At 41.3% G+C, this 13,323-nt stretch overlaps 1 protein-coding gene across 2 annotated transcripts in view; it reads left to right on the forward strand.

Moving 5' to 3' along the window:
• Nucleotides 1-13,323, forward strand: part of ZBTB38 (zinc finger and BTB domain containing 38) — a 66,416-nt gene that overhangs the window by 13,669 nt on the left and 39,424 nt on the right. For both annotated transcript variants that reach the window (XM_016209861.2, XM_016209860.2), the window contains one exon: nt 4,385-4,450. The gene's annotated coding sequence lies outside the window, so the exon portion shown is untranslated. The remainder of the gene's footprint in view (nt 1-4,384; nt 4,451-13,323) is intronic.

The following is a 13,323-nucleotide window of genomic DNA, read 5'->3' on the forward strand; positions in this document are numbered from 1 at the left end:
GGGAGGTAGTTTTGCTCAGATGGAAATACAAGCTCTTCCATTTATTTTGCTTCATCAAACATTTCCAAATTATGACAAACCTCTTACCCAAATTGTCACTGCTTGTTTGTTACGGCTTCCCAAGCTAACACGGTCTGATTCATCCCTCCTCTTTTATTCTGTCTTTTCCACCTGCGGGTCCAGCATCCTAGGTACCCCAAATTCCCAGGACCTGGGGAGTTGAGGCTGGTTCTTATAAACAAGGGTAGCCGTGACTCCAGGGAGGGGGGGGTCCCCACTACCAGGAGTCTGCACAGTAAAAAGATTCCTCCATCAGGGCAGAATGTGGAAGGAGGAGGTTTCATCCTGTTGGAATCGATGGAAAGGCCCAGACTTTGGAATCGGTCAGACTTAGGTTTGAGTCCTCACTCCGCTATTTACTGTGTGACTGGGAATCTTGATGTGTTTGTCACCCAAAGTTGATGGTAACTGATATCCACCTTGCAGGATTATCGGTTTAGAATTAAATAATATGGCTGAAATATTGAATATATATGTAGTAGGTTCTCAATAAACGGTAGCTATTATAGGCTTAGCTCTGGTCAAGATAGAAAGAAAAGCTCCTGCCCAGATCTCTAGGCAAAATATAGATGCTCAAAGTAGCCCTGGACTTTCCGGAGCATTCAGGTGAAAATATCATCCAAGTGCATTTTCAGCCACTGAGAGATTGTAACCATGTTGTCTCCAGGGCTAAATACACTATAGATAGATATAATAACCAACCTCATGAACATTTTTAAACCTTTTAAATTCTAAGAATTTAAACAAAAATGTTATATTTGGTAATTTTTTTTTCTTTAAATTTAGATCAACAGAGCCTAACCTGATAACAGTCTTACCCACAAATGTTGAATATCTATATTAGGGGTCAACAGAAACGAGCTGTAATTTTTAATGCAGTGGATGGAGTAAAGAAATGTGCAAACCGATCCAAATGTTTATCAACCAAGGATTCCTCTGGGACTCAGTGCCCTGACTACATTTTTTTAAAACACAGAGACTCAAGCTTGGCTCCTACTTGAATTATGTTCTTTGCGTAAGCCATGCAATTTAATTTTAACCCACAGGACTGAAAATAAAATGAGCTCAGACTGCTGAACAATGAGACTGTGAGCAAGTAAGAGCCTTAATCAAAGTGAAAGACGCTCCCCTCACTGCCGGCTCTGTCTTCCTCCAGCCTGCTCCTGCCAGATTATTCGGGGTTCCTGGTATTCGACTGGTCAAAGTGGCAAAAGCAGGTTAACATTTACATCGTGGAAAAGGGATTTGTCTTCCATGTTAATGTTTGTGCATGTGCCCTGAGGATGTTGGTGAGGAGCACGAATTTTTAAAAACCATAAGCGAGTCCATACCCTTGCCCCTTGTAATCATGACAAAGCTTGCGTAATTCAGGCACGAGCGTGGTTTTTTAAAAGCACAAAACAGGATTTACTAGTCAGGGAATGTCTGCCTAAACAAGCTCATCCATCTGAGTGCTCTCAGCTACAGTTCAAAAATTTGTTTCACACAATCAGGTTTGGTAAACGGGCCACGTTAGCTTGTGGAGTGTTTTGGAACATGGCAAAATAACCGACACGTGGCTTTCAGGCTCATTTTGACAGAAGGTGGACAGAGAGCCCCACCAGGAGGCCTGGAAACCACTGGCCCCGGCATCTGGCTTAGGAATACCAGTAGGGACCTGACCACATTTGCCACCCTGCTCCTGTAAGGGGGGACATAACTCTATTCACTCACCTCACGGGAGCCTGATCTGGATTACTGTCCTTGTCACTGTCATTTATTATCCCAGGAAGAGGAGGCATTGACTCAGTTCTACGTGGTTAGAGTTGATTCCATATCGTGACTAGTTAGCCTGCAGGATAATAATTTGTGAGTATTTTAATGTGAATGTCTAGGTTTCGCATGTGATTAATGGGGACCATCTGAACAGGCACTAATGGCACCAAATGCCTAGGTGTTTGCTTCGGCCTCCCCTGACCCCGCTCTCGGGACCCTGCCTTACAGATGCCCTTCTATTAAACCGGCACCTTGTAACTCAGAGTGATCGTCTCATTCTCGGCCCCCATGGTAGAGGAGGAATTAGCCTAAGGACACTCCATTCTAATTTTCTGTCGCTGTCAACGCTAACCAGAGCTCATAGAGCAAAGCTGTGGGGGCGGGGAAGATGGTTCCACCATTGGTGTTAGACCAGGAGCTCCTGTTTCCGTTAGAGATACGTTGATTTCTGGGCTAGTTGTGGGGGAGACAGAGATGTGCTCCAAGGAGAAGACGGCTCGGTGTGACTCAGGTATGACCGACCATCTGGACAGCCCAACTTGGGTGCTTTAAAATGTATGGGATGGAGCTGGGCCGGGTGCTTTCCACACATTGAGCTAAAAATCACTTGGGTTCTGGGGGAGGAGATAGAATGAATTCCAGGAGCGAAAGCTCTGGTTGTGAAACCTAGTACCTAAGTTAAGATGTTCGCATGCATTTTCTCCTCTAAAACAATCCTGGGGAACTTGAATGTTTTGCTAACCCGATTATTTTTAGCCAGTCCTTATAGAAAACAGAGGCGCTGGAAAACCAGCCACCCCAGAAAATATTAATTTATTTTTGCACGACTTACAGTGAACTCACATTAGCATATTCAGTGATGCAATAGGGAAAGAAAGACTCTTGGAGAGATATGAAGAAGAAAAACGTAAATATTATGCATTCAAAACCAGCCTCATAGCATTTTATAAAAATGTTGGCTTATGTCCAGAATCTAAGGGTGGGGGTGGGTATGGTTTCTTTGTAGCTCAAGAAGGAATGGAAAAGAATCTGTTCTATTTCCTTAAAAATAAAAGACTTCTTGTTTTATACAGCGTGGTAAGTGAAATGCTTTTCTGTTTTTTACCTGCCGGCAGGAAATGGAGGAAATTTTTCTAGCAAACTATGCTGTTTTCCTCCCTTTGGGGACATGGTGACACTGGTTTTGTAGCAAAACAGTATTTGCTTATTAGGCATTTCTTCAAAATCCTGAATAAGCAGCTCTTTCCCCATTTTTTTGTTCCACATGTTAAACATTTCATTGCAATTTGAGCTTCAATTGCGTGCGTGTGGCGTGTGTGTGTGAGAGAGTGTGGGTGTGCGTGCGTGTGTTGATAGGAAGGATTGAAAGGGGATGCATAAGAATTCTTAAAGGTTTTTTTGTCTTAAAAAATTAATTCCTACAATTATGTACTGGAATTTCTATAGAAGGCGATTCCAATTTATTACATACAGCCAAACTAGATCCCATCAATCTTGAGCAGCGGGGGTAGAGAGGTGGTATTGAAGAAGACATGAAATTTGGTGTTCGAGTAGATGAGATTTAATTTTCAGAAAACATTTCACTCATAAAACGGATAGCACCCCAGTGTCAGCCCTGACCTCCATGATGTCAATGTCACCGTGCAAGCGTAGCTAAGATAAGCCTCAAAGTAAAACAAAGAAACATTGCATCTCAGCACAGCACCATTGCTTCTCTTACAGTATGTACTCTGCCTCTCTCTAAATATAGCCTTTTGGATTTCTGTTAATGGCTTGTTACTTCACAATTTAGCTTTTGGAGGGGGAGGGAGGAGGAAAATCATTTTGCACGTCCTATGTTCGAGCAAGTACAGTAGGCTGCTGCAAGTCAACATTATTTAGGTCAATATCCTAAGGACAGCTTTGATCGTTCGTGCCGGTCAGCTATACATCCGGAGGAACTCAGCATCAATTTATTTTTTTCTGTCCTGATTGTATTCTGCTTCTAAGTTTAAGCAAATGTATTCTCGTTAGAATGCCATCCCAGCCGAGGAGGTATCTGCCCGCTCTGTCCTGCAGATACATTTAGCAGGATACACTTACACGCTTGTGGTTAGAGGTTATAGCCCTGATACAGACAGCTGATCATGCATTCTCCTACGAGCCTGCCGGCACCATTTAGGATTTTTAAAAATAATCTAGAAATGCTACAACTTTTATAATATTAATTATTTTTTACTTTGCCATCGCTTAACAGTTTAGGGTTTTTCTGCTGTTGTTATTAGCAATTCTATGAAATTAACAGCCTACCAAATGCATCCCAAACCAGATACATACTGTATTGAAAGCTTCCTTCAAGAAGATGGCATGACAGTGTTCGTTCCAGCTGATTTTTCTTCCTTAGCAAAAGGACTGTCTGATTCTCAGAAGCAGAACAGGGCACAGTCATTGTGCAGCAGCTCCGCTTAAGTGTATGAAATGCCGTCTACTGTCTGGTTGCAGAATTTGGAGTTGGCTAAACAGTGTTTAGTGATTGGGCTCATCTTGCATCACCAGTTGATGACATTTTTCTTTGTTCCCTCCTACCCAGTTGAACCAGGACTCTGAGGCTGATATGCAATGTCACTTCCAACATTAATCAGATACCGCATTTAAGGTGAGCCGTCCCCTGCCTCCTCCCCCGGCGCTCTGTGCTGCATGCAGCGGGTGTGTTGCTCCTGCGAGCCTAAGATGGCAGGCAGGATTAGCCGTGCCGGTGCTGTGTGCATGCTGTGTGTAGAATTCATTACACGTTGCCTAGTATTTCAGATGTGAGTATGTAAATGCTCTGTATGCCATATCATCTGGTAGTGAAGACTTGTTTTTGCCTCATTACAGCCTTAGCTATTTCAACATCACCTTGCAGTTCCGATTCATTTGCTTCTGGATGTTTGCTTTTCATCACATTCAAAATAGGATTTTACCTTTTTTTTTTTTAAACAAAGCCAAAAAGAAAAACAACCCTTAAAAACAAAACAACAACAAAACTCTGCTACCAGATGGTGTCTCCCCTTTCTTCTTGCATTTGCTGTCTTTTAAATAATGTATGTTGTATTGTTAATTAATGTGAATATCAAATTAAACACTTGAAACTTACATGTTTATTATGCAGGTAGAAGGCAAGGTGGGAGCTATTTTTAACTCGTATGCACTCCGTGCTGTGCAAACAACTTGGTTCTCAAATGTGTATTTTCAGTGCTGGTATCAGTGGTTTGATTTTCAGCAAATGTGACAGTGGCCTTTGCAGTGGTCAGCTCCGAGCTTTGAACTCTCAGAGGAGGAAGGGAAAAAAATTCAACACACCACCTCCTTGGTTGCAGCCTCAGAGAAACCTTGGATGAGAAACTTCCTTTTTTCAATCCTGTTTTCCTGTTGATAAATTCAGTTCTCGTGATCACAGTACATCCAAGCTGTTCTGCGTATGATTTTTTGTGTGTGACAATTGCATCTAAAACTTGTGAGCAAGAAGACGGAGAAATCGGTCTCCATCGCTTCACATAAAAATGGCTGAGTGTCTTGTCATGCTAGCATTGCACTAAGTGATACATACAGGTAGGTTGAAATTTGCATGTTTTATAGAATTTGAGCCATGCAGCAAGAATATTAGGTGGATTAAAATATGACTTTTAAAACAAAAATTAGATAAGACAGTTGTAATTTTTTGGGGGGGGGTGGTGGTTATTAAATTGGATAGCCTTTCCTATTCAGATAGTATAGAAATGTATAGCTTTTATAAACTTATAAAATTATTCTACAATAAAAATTAGATGATTCCTTTTTTTAAAATCATATATGTGATAGGTGTGGCGCCATTAGACAACAAAAGAAATTTTTTGAAAAGTCTGTTGATTCAGTTCCATTTTAGCTTGAAACTAAAAATAAATAGGTTTCTGGAGATAATTTCGAAGAGCGCAAACAAGCTTAATATGAAACATTTAAAATATTTAAATTTTAAGAAGCGGTCTTTAAACGTGCTACATGAAAGATGAAAATAACATATGCTTAAAAATAATTTTAGGTAATATGCAAGAATAAATATATTTTTATATATCTATGACCTAGGGAGAGGAAGAGTTACAATTTTTAAAGGGGGAAATATTAAATGTAGGTGGCCCTGTTAGTAGAAAAAGAGCTGCATTGAATGAAACACAGTCTCTAGGATGGTTCATTGCAGATCATACAGCTGTGGTTCTGCAAGCTCCGAATTCCGGCACTATTCACAGTAATTTCATGGGCTCTTTCCTTCGAGGTTAACTTCTCAAATATATTTTAGTTTCAAATTAACACTGGGCCAGAACCTGTTTCCTTGGTAACCAAATCTTATTTTAAAATGCAGTAACAGATATGCAAAAGATTGTCTTTTAAAAAAAAAGACAAATGTTTAATGAAAAATGTACAGTTCTTTGCCCTCTCATATAGAGTCTGAACTGGTTTTAGACATTTTTTAAAATGCGGTCTTCAAGCTTAAAAACTAAGCCATATTTCTACACAGATAGAGAAAGCTTGCACAGTGAGCTTCCCCCCCCCCTCCTTTGTGCTCAGTACTTTCAGAATTAAGGTTTTCTTTGTAATGTGCTCTAGAATGCTGGTCAAGGTTTGTGTACAAAGGTGCAGTTTCATTATCACGAGTTCACCGGCGCCACCGACACAAAAGGCATCTCAGAAATTCTGAGAATCGGGAAATGCTTATGCTCTTGTTTCCCTTGATCCCTCCATGGGTAACCTCAGAGCTCTTGGTAGAGAAAGACCCAAAGCCAAGCCCACCCCGATGATAAGTGCACATCGAGCCTTTGTGGAAACGTCCTTGTAGGTGTGTTAGGAGAAAGATGCTGTCAGACCCCACACCTCCCTGAGGTTTGCTCCAATGTGAAGAACCTTGAGATTCAGAACCATTTGTGTAAATAACTGCTGAATTCTAGCAGCTTGTCATGTTCCAAGGCACTGTTTGCAAAAGCCAACCTCTTACGGGCTAAAGGTTTGTTGTTGCTGTTGTTGTGTTGTTTTGAGGCCAACTTAAATATTTTGCTTAGAGTCTTTGTCTGGCTCAGTTATATTAGATCATGATTCATCTCGTAGTGATTTCGTTCTTTGGGCTGCCATGAAATATTCTTCCTGCAACATCCCTTTTTTTTTTTTTTGGTTGTTCGGGGGCCATTTTCCTTCTTGCCTGTGACTTAAATGACTAAGTACATTTTGAATCTAGCATCAATCAGGAGATCATAAACTGAAGGGAAATGTCAGAAACCTGATTCAGTATTTCCTATTTATTTTAGTACCAGTAACATTAACAGTTGCAATAGGATCAGACCAACTGTCATTGGCTCTTGAGCAAACAATGAGCCAGACATTTGTAATTAATACACTATTGCTATTCAGAAAGATACACCTACAGTGCCCTCTATTTTCATAGGCTGGCACAAATTAATCATTCTGAATCTTAATCACGAGATTAGATGGAGGCAGTGGAATTGTTTTACCGTAAAAACGAATGCCGATAGATTCAACAGATTGCTTCTTTATAAAATGTCAATCCTTCTGTTTTCAACTCCAGCATGGCTGCGTCATCTCGGAGATTTTCATCCCTAATAACTTTTGTGTGGCATTTTTCATTTATGTTGCTCTTGGGCTCGCCTAAAAGAATTTTAAACACAATTCAAGGAACTTGAAAGCCAAATAAGACTGTTGGGAAGCATATTGTATTATTGTCATTCTAATAAATAGACCAGTGAATGGAAGACTAATTATTATTTATTACTTTGTTGTGTTTCGCCTTAATGTCTTGCCTCCATATTTCACAGAAATGTTTACAAGGCACAATACTTTTCTAAACTTACCCATTTACAATTATTATTGAATTTGCGAGATTAGCCGAAAACACTTCCTGCCCATTGTTAAGGATGGCACTTAGTCCTTCCCATTGTTCAGAAGGCTGTGCTTAACCAGTTTACACTTTTTGGCAAGGTGTTTACCCTGGGCAGGCCGAAGCAGGTGCGACATAAAGGATGGGCAGACGACTGCTTTGTTCTCACCAGAATGAAATGGGCAAATCTGTGGTTTTCTGCCTGAATGATTTACAGTATAAAATTCTCAATTCTTTTTTTCTTTGGAAAATAGGAAATGTTTTCCCAAGCTTTAACGCAGTCTTTTGTGTTGTTTTGTTTTAACCTGTCTATGGTAATGATCTGTTTAGTCAGGTAAATGGGAAATATTACATTCAGTCATCCAAAATATATTCATCCAGGTTGATACTTATTGTGTCAATATCTTCTAATTAAAAGAGATTCCATCTCTTCCTACCAGAGTGCTGTTGACCCGCCACAACCATTGCCATGGCTCCTTATGACGGGCTGGTAACCAGGCCACGTGTCAGAGCTGGTTGGTATAGGGAGAAAAATCCAGACAAAGACCTAGCACCTTTCTCTTTAGTACTAAATCATGCTAAGCTTTTGAGTTCCTGGATGACACATTTATTGAGCACCTACTGTATTCCAGGCATATTTCAGAGGCGAGAAATACAGTAATGAATAAGAGAGACCAGGGCCTCCTTCTCATGGACCTGGCGCTAGTGTGGTGGGTAGTGGTAGGAGGAAAAATAAATATGTAAACAATTAATTAAAGAAAAGTGCAAAGACAAAAAATAAAATTTAATTTAAAAGAGCAATGTGACATGTTGGGAGGAAGAGAGACGCTTTAGAATGGTGGGCCAGGGAAAGCCTTCCTAGAGAGGTGGCATTTGAGTGGAGCCCTCCGTGGTAAGAGAGAGATCCAGCCAGGGGAGAGCATTTCCAGCCAGGAGAGCGCTCATGCTCCGACTGCAGACTTTCCATTCTTCGTATAACTGCCGCAGTATCAGAGCCAGGTTTGATGACAACTTGGTGGGTTGAGCCTCATTCAGGTAAGCTTCCCCTGCAGCAAGAAAGTGGATCAGGCCCCCTTGGCTAGTTTTAGTCAAATTCCCAGGACTTGGTGCCTGTGGGGTCCTTGCCTTTGACCCAGTCCCACCTGGAAACTGCCTGTGAAGGTGTAGTGAAACTCTGGACATTGCAGTCCCAGGTGGTGATGACATTTTTGTGCAGGTTCAATGCTAACCCAAGAAATCCATAAAGGAAAGGCTTTTCAGGGCAAAAATAAAAAATAAATAAATTCTGTGAAGCATTTTACTTTATTTTTCATAAGAATTCCAGAGTTTAAACTCAGGGCCAAACATTGAGCTAGACATTTCCTTTAATTTTTTTTTTTTTTCCAAAGACAAATGGTAGAAAGGTTTATCCCATCTTGCCAATAAATTGTCACTGTCCTCCAAAGCCTGGAACTCTTAGTTCTGCAGACCTCTTTTACTGTTGGTGGCTTTCTAAAGACCTTACTACTTGGAGTGATATTTCTCTATTTGAGCAAATAATACTAAGAAAATTCTTCTGACAAACCAGAACTCTTTCATGCCTTATAGACTAGTCTGCTGATTTATGAAGGTCCAAGAACAAAGGGATGAGGCCCTTGGAATGTTTCAGAAGCATCTTCTGAAATTGATTCATAATTTAATGGACTTTGCTTATCAGGAGTTAGATGTGGCCCGGCTGACTCTTTATACTTTGGTTTTGACTAGTCGTGAAACATTCCGCTGCATGAAGACTGTTCTAGTCCTTTGTAGTAGAGTTTCACCCATTAGTGGGAGAGGGGACTCCAACAATTCACTTCACTTCTTCAAGCATTTGTTGAGCATCTACTGTGTGACAGACCCTGCTCTAACCCAGGCAGAATGGAATATGACACGAAACTCCCCATGAAACTCTGGTCTGGGTTCCTACCCAAGGCTAGAACATTGTATGGACGGGCACGATCGTGTGTCCTCTCTGTTCCAGAAAGAATGAATGGTGTGTGCTCTTCTCTTAGTGGCCTTTTATACTATTCCCTGGAGGCCAGCCTTCCACTTAGGGCATCTCAGCCAATAGCAAGGACATGGCTCTTCCTGGGACACTGTGTCTCGTCCCCATTACCTTTCCAAGATGTCTTGGCTCCTAATAAGCCACCGTATGTCTGGCTGCCCTGCTCCAAGCTGGTCTGCTTGCATTGCCAGGTGACCTGGATAACGGCTGCCACTCTTTCGCATTCATGAGCAGATGTTAAGTTGAGAAGCCCTTGAATGCAAAAATTTGAATTAGTGATGCAGGCAAGATGCTTCCGGTTTGTTTGTTTTTTACCTTCCCTGGCTGACAGTGGGGGGTCTCCCTGCTGGCTGTCCTGCTGTAGGCTTCGTGGGCAGCAGGTAAATCAAAGACCAGTCACCAAAGCACTTGTCTTTGTTAGGTGATCCCAGCATGGCTCTCCCTGGCCTGAATGTCTCAATGACCAGAAAATTGCTCTTTTGATCTTGTGATTCATTCTACATTTTTCCCCTTGATGGCTTCCTTGCTTCTGCAGCTATTCCTGCTCGGGGTTCGAGACCGGCACTTGCGTCGATCCTCACTGTATTTGGCCCGTGGAGGGGGTTTGTTTCCTGGTTCTGTTTTGTTTTAAAAATGCCAGTGTAAATATTCCTGTGTTCATGAAAAGAGTGAGAGCTTTCATGATTTTCTTTACATAATAAAATAAACCTCTCTCTTCCTTACCCTGGTCACCGCTGCCGAATGGATATTTTGAAATTTCTTTTCCTTTTGCCTGCTGAAACCTTCTACCCCATCTGAGGCCTTGCTCTCATTAAGGCCGAACAGTGTGCCTGCTTCCCCAGCGCCGAGTCCCTGCCCCGAGGGCTTTACAAGCCAGTGAGACGGGAAAACAAAAGCCACCGGCTGAGACTGCGGTTAAATCCCAGAAGGGCAGTGCCCTTGTAATTTTTCCCCCCTTCTTCTTGTTTCTTGAGCTGTGGCAAAGAAGAGGGGAACCTTGAGTAGGTAAAGAAAGCGGCCACACCACAGCATTGAAAGTTTCTCTAGAAACTGCAGGGTATGGGGAAATGACGTGGGATAGAAACCGGTGGCCATCTGGGAGGCAGAGAGGGAGCACGGAGGAGCCCGCAGGCTGAGAGGACAGCGAGGGGGACAGAAAATAAGAAAGAGGGGACAAAGGGAGCCGTCAGGAGGCAGGCGTGCAGGTGGGCGAGCACATGGGGATGCTGCTGTGCTGCACCTGAAGCTGGGGGGCAGCGACCCAGGGAGAAAGACTGGGGAGGAGTGTCAGCTGGGAAATGAAGACTTGGAGAGGCCCTACAAGGCAAGCTGCGGGCCTGCTGCGTAGGGACGAGGCGCTCTGCTGTTCTCTCTGCCTTTGGTCATCATGTTGGCCTTGCTGCTTAATTGTCCCACGTGGGCTATTATGAAGAACCTACAGACTGACGGCCTTGGAGGTGATTTGTGCCAGAGTCTTATGAAGTCCCCATCCCAAGGCCCCCATTCTACATGCCGAGGATGCCAGGGAGCCCCGCCTCAGGTCGCTCGACTAGATCTGGATTAACCTTTAAATTAAATGAGCTGAGTTTTCGCCTGGGCTGTGGCCTAGTGCTTTTGGTCTTCTGCAAAGTTCAGGCTGGGCACAGACCCAAAATACCTGCATTAAGCTGCAGAGTTTAGAAACTTTTCCCCAAAGCCGTGTTGCCCGCGGCAGGCATGCTGCTCTGCTTGCGCAGCCCCCGGTCCGCCCTGCTCTGCACAGCCTGTTCAGGCCCTGGTCTGAGTGCCTGGTGAGCCATCTCTCTCGTCTGACCTATTTGGTGTCCAGGGGACCCACATCTGGCTGGCACACCAGCACTTAGTGTGTCGTCATCCCTGTGCTTCTTGCTTAGCTCCTACAGGAATGCAAACCACAGACTCCAGTGTCTGTGTGGACCTCAGGCCCACTGGATTCTATCACTGAGAGAACTGTGGCTCAGAGAAGTTGTGATTCCCCAGGTCACTCGGATAGTTAAGTGGCCATGCTTGACTCCTAGTCCAGTGCTCTTTCCACTAATGCTTTTAGGTCCCAGAGGAAGTCCAGATCTAAGCTAGGGGGTTGGAAACTTTTTCTATAAAGGGTAAATGTTTTGGGCTTTGTGGATTGAGGCAAAATTGAAGATATTATGTAGGTATTTATGTAGCAACAGAGAAAATTTTCCACAACAGTTTTATTTGTGAAATTAAAAATGTAAAAATATATAATATTAAGTATAACAATAATAATATATGTACTGCCATAGATACAAAAATGACCGTGGCTGTGTCCCAATAAAACTTTATTTATGGAAGCTGAAATTTGAGTTTCATGTAATTTCATGTCATGAATTATTATTCTCCTTTTCATCCTCTCCCGTGCATTTAAAAATGTAAGAACCATCCTCAGCCTGTAGGTTACACAAAAACAGGCAGCAGGCCAAATTTGGCCGATAGACCATAGTTTGTGGACCCATTTTCTAAGTCAAAATCTGCAAACTGGGGGCCCACTGGCCAGTCTAGTCCACGTATCTATTTTGTTTGACTTTTAACAAGTCTTAATTGAATCAGTTACCAATGTCTTTGTTTTCTAATTTATTAATCGTATTAACTATTTTCTTCTCATTATAAAAGTAAAATATAACCACTATGAAATAATTTGGAATGTTAACCTTTTGGCATGTATTCTTTCAGCCTTTTATCTATGCCTTGTGGGTTTTTTTAATAGTCGAGATAATATTTTATAGATAATTTTGTATCTTCTTTTTATTCACTTAATATTATATCAATAGCATTTTAAATCATTTTAAAGTCTTTAATTAACATAATCTTTTAAAACTTTATGATGAAAATTTTAAACAGATGGAAAGACTAGTTTAATGAACCCCTGTGTGGCCCGGCCATCATGCAGCTTCAACAACTCTCAGCTGCTGGCCAGTCTTGGTTCATCTTCTCCTGTAGTATTTTAAAGCAGATCCCAAATCATGTAAGCTCATCTCTAAATATTTTATATTGTTCTTTAAAAGATAAGGGTACTAAGAGAAAGCCCTTTTTCTTAGGAAGTAAATTCTGAAGTATTTAGGAGTAAATGAATGAAGTCTGCAACCTACAGATGGGTTAGGAAAAAAATAATAAATAGATATCGGTTGAGTATATGTTTTTTGGTACTGTTTTTGCAACTTTTCTATAAGTTTGAAATATTTATAAATAAAAAAATTTTTTTAATGTGGATACTAAAAAAATACATTTTAAAAGTGTGGATTACTAAGGAACAAAAATAAGCACAGTATCACTATCACACCAACAAAAACAATAATTCTTCAATAACATCAAATATCATAGCATTCAAATTTGTCCAATTAGGCGATTTTTTTAAAAAGCAATTTGTTCAAAATACAATTTCAAATAAGGTCCATACAGTGCAATTAATATTTCCTTAAATTTCACTTAATCTATAGATTCCCCTCCCTCTCTTTCATTTTTTTTACATTATTAGCATATATACTATTTTTATTTTTTATTTTTATTTTTTTGTGGTTGTTATTTAAAATATTACAGATGTCCCTTTTTCTCCCCAATGACCCATTCCACT

Source organism: Miniopterus natalensis, chromosome 15, assembly GCF_054644295.1.
Source record: "Miniopterus natalensis isolate mMinNat1 chromosome 15, mMinNat1.hap1, whole genome shotgun sequence".
Classification (NCBI taxonomy): Eukaryota; Metazoa; Chordata; class Mammalia; order Chiroptera; family Miniopteridae; genus Miniopterus; species Miniopterus natalensis.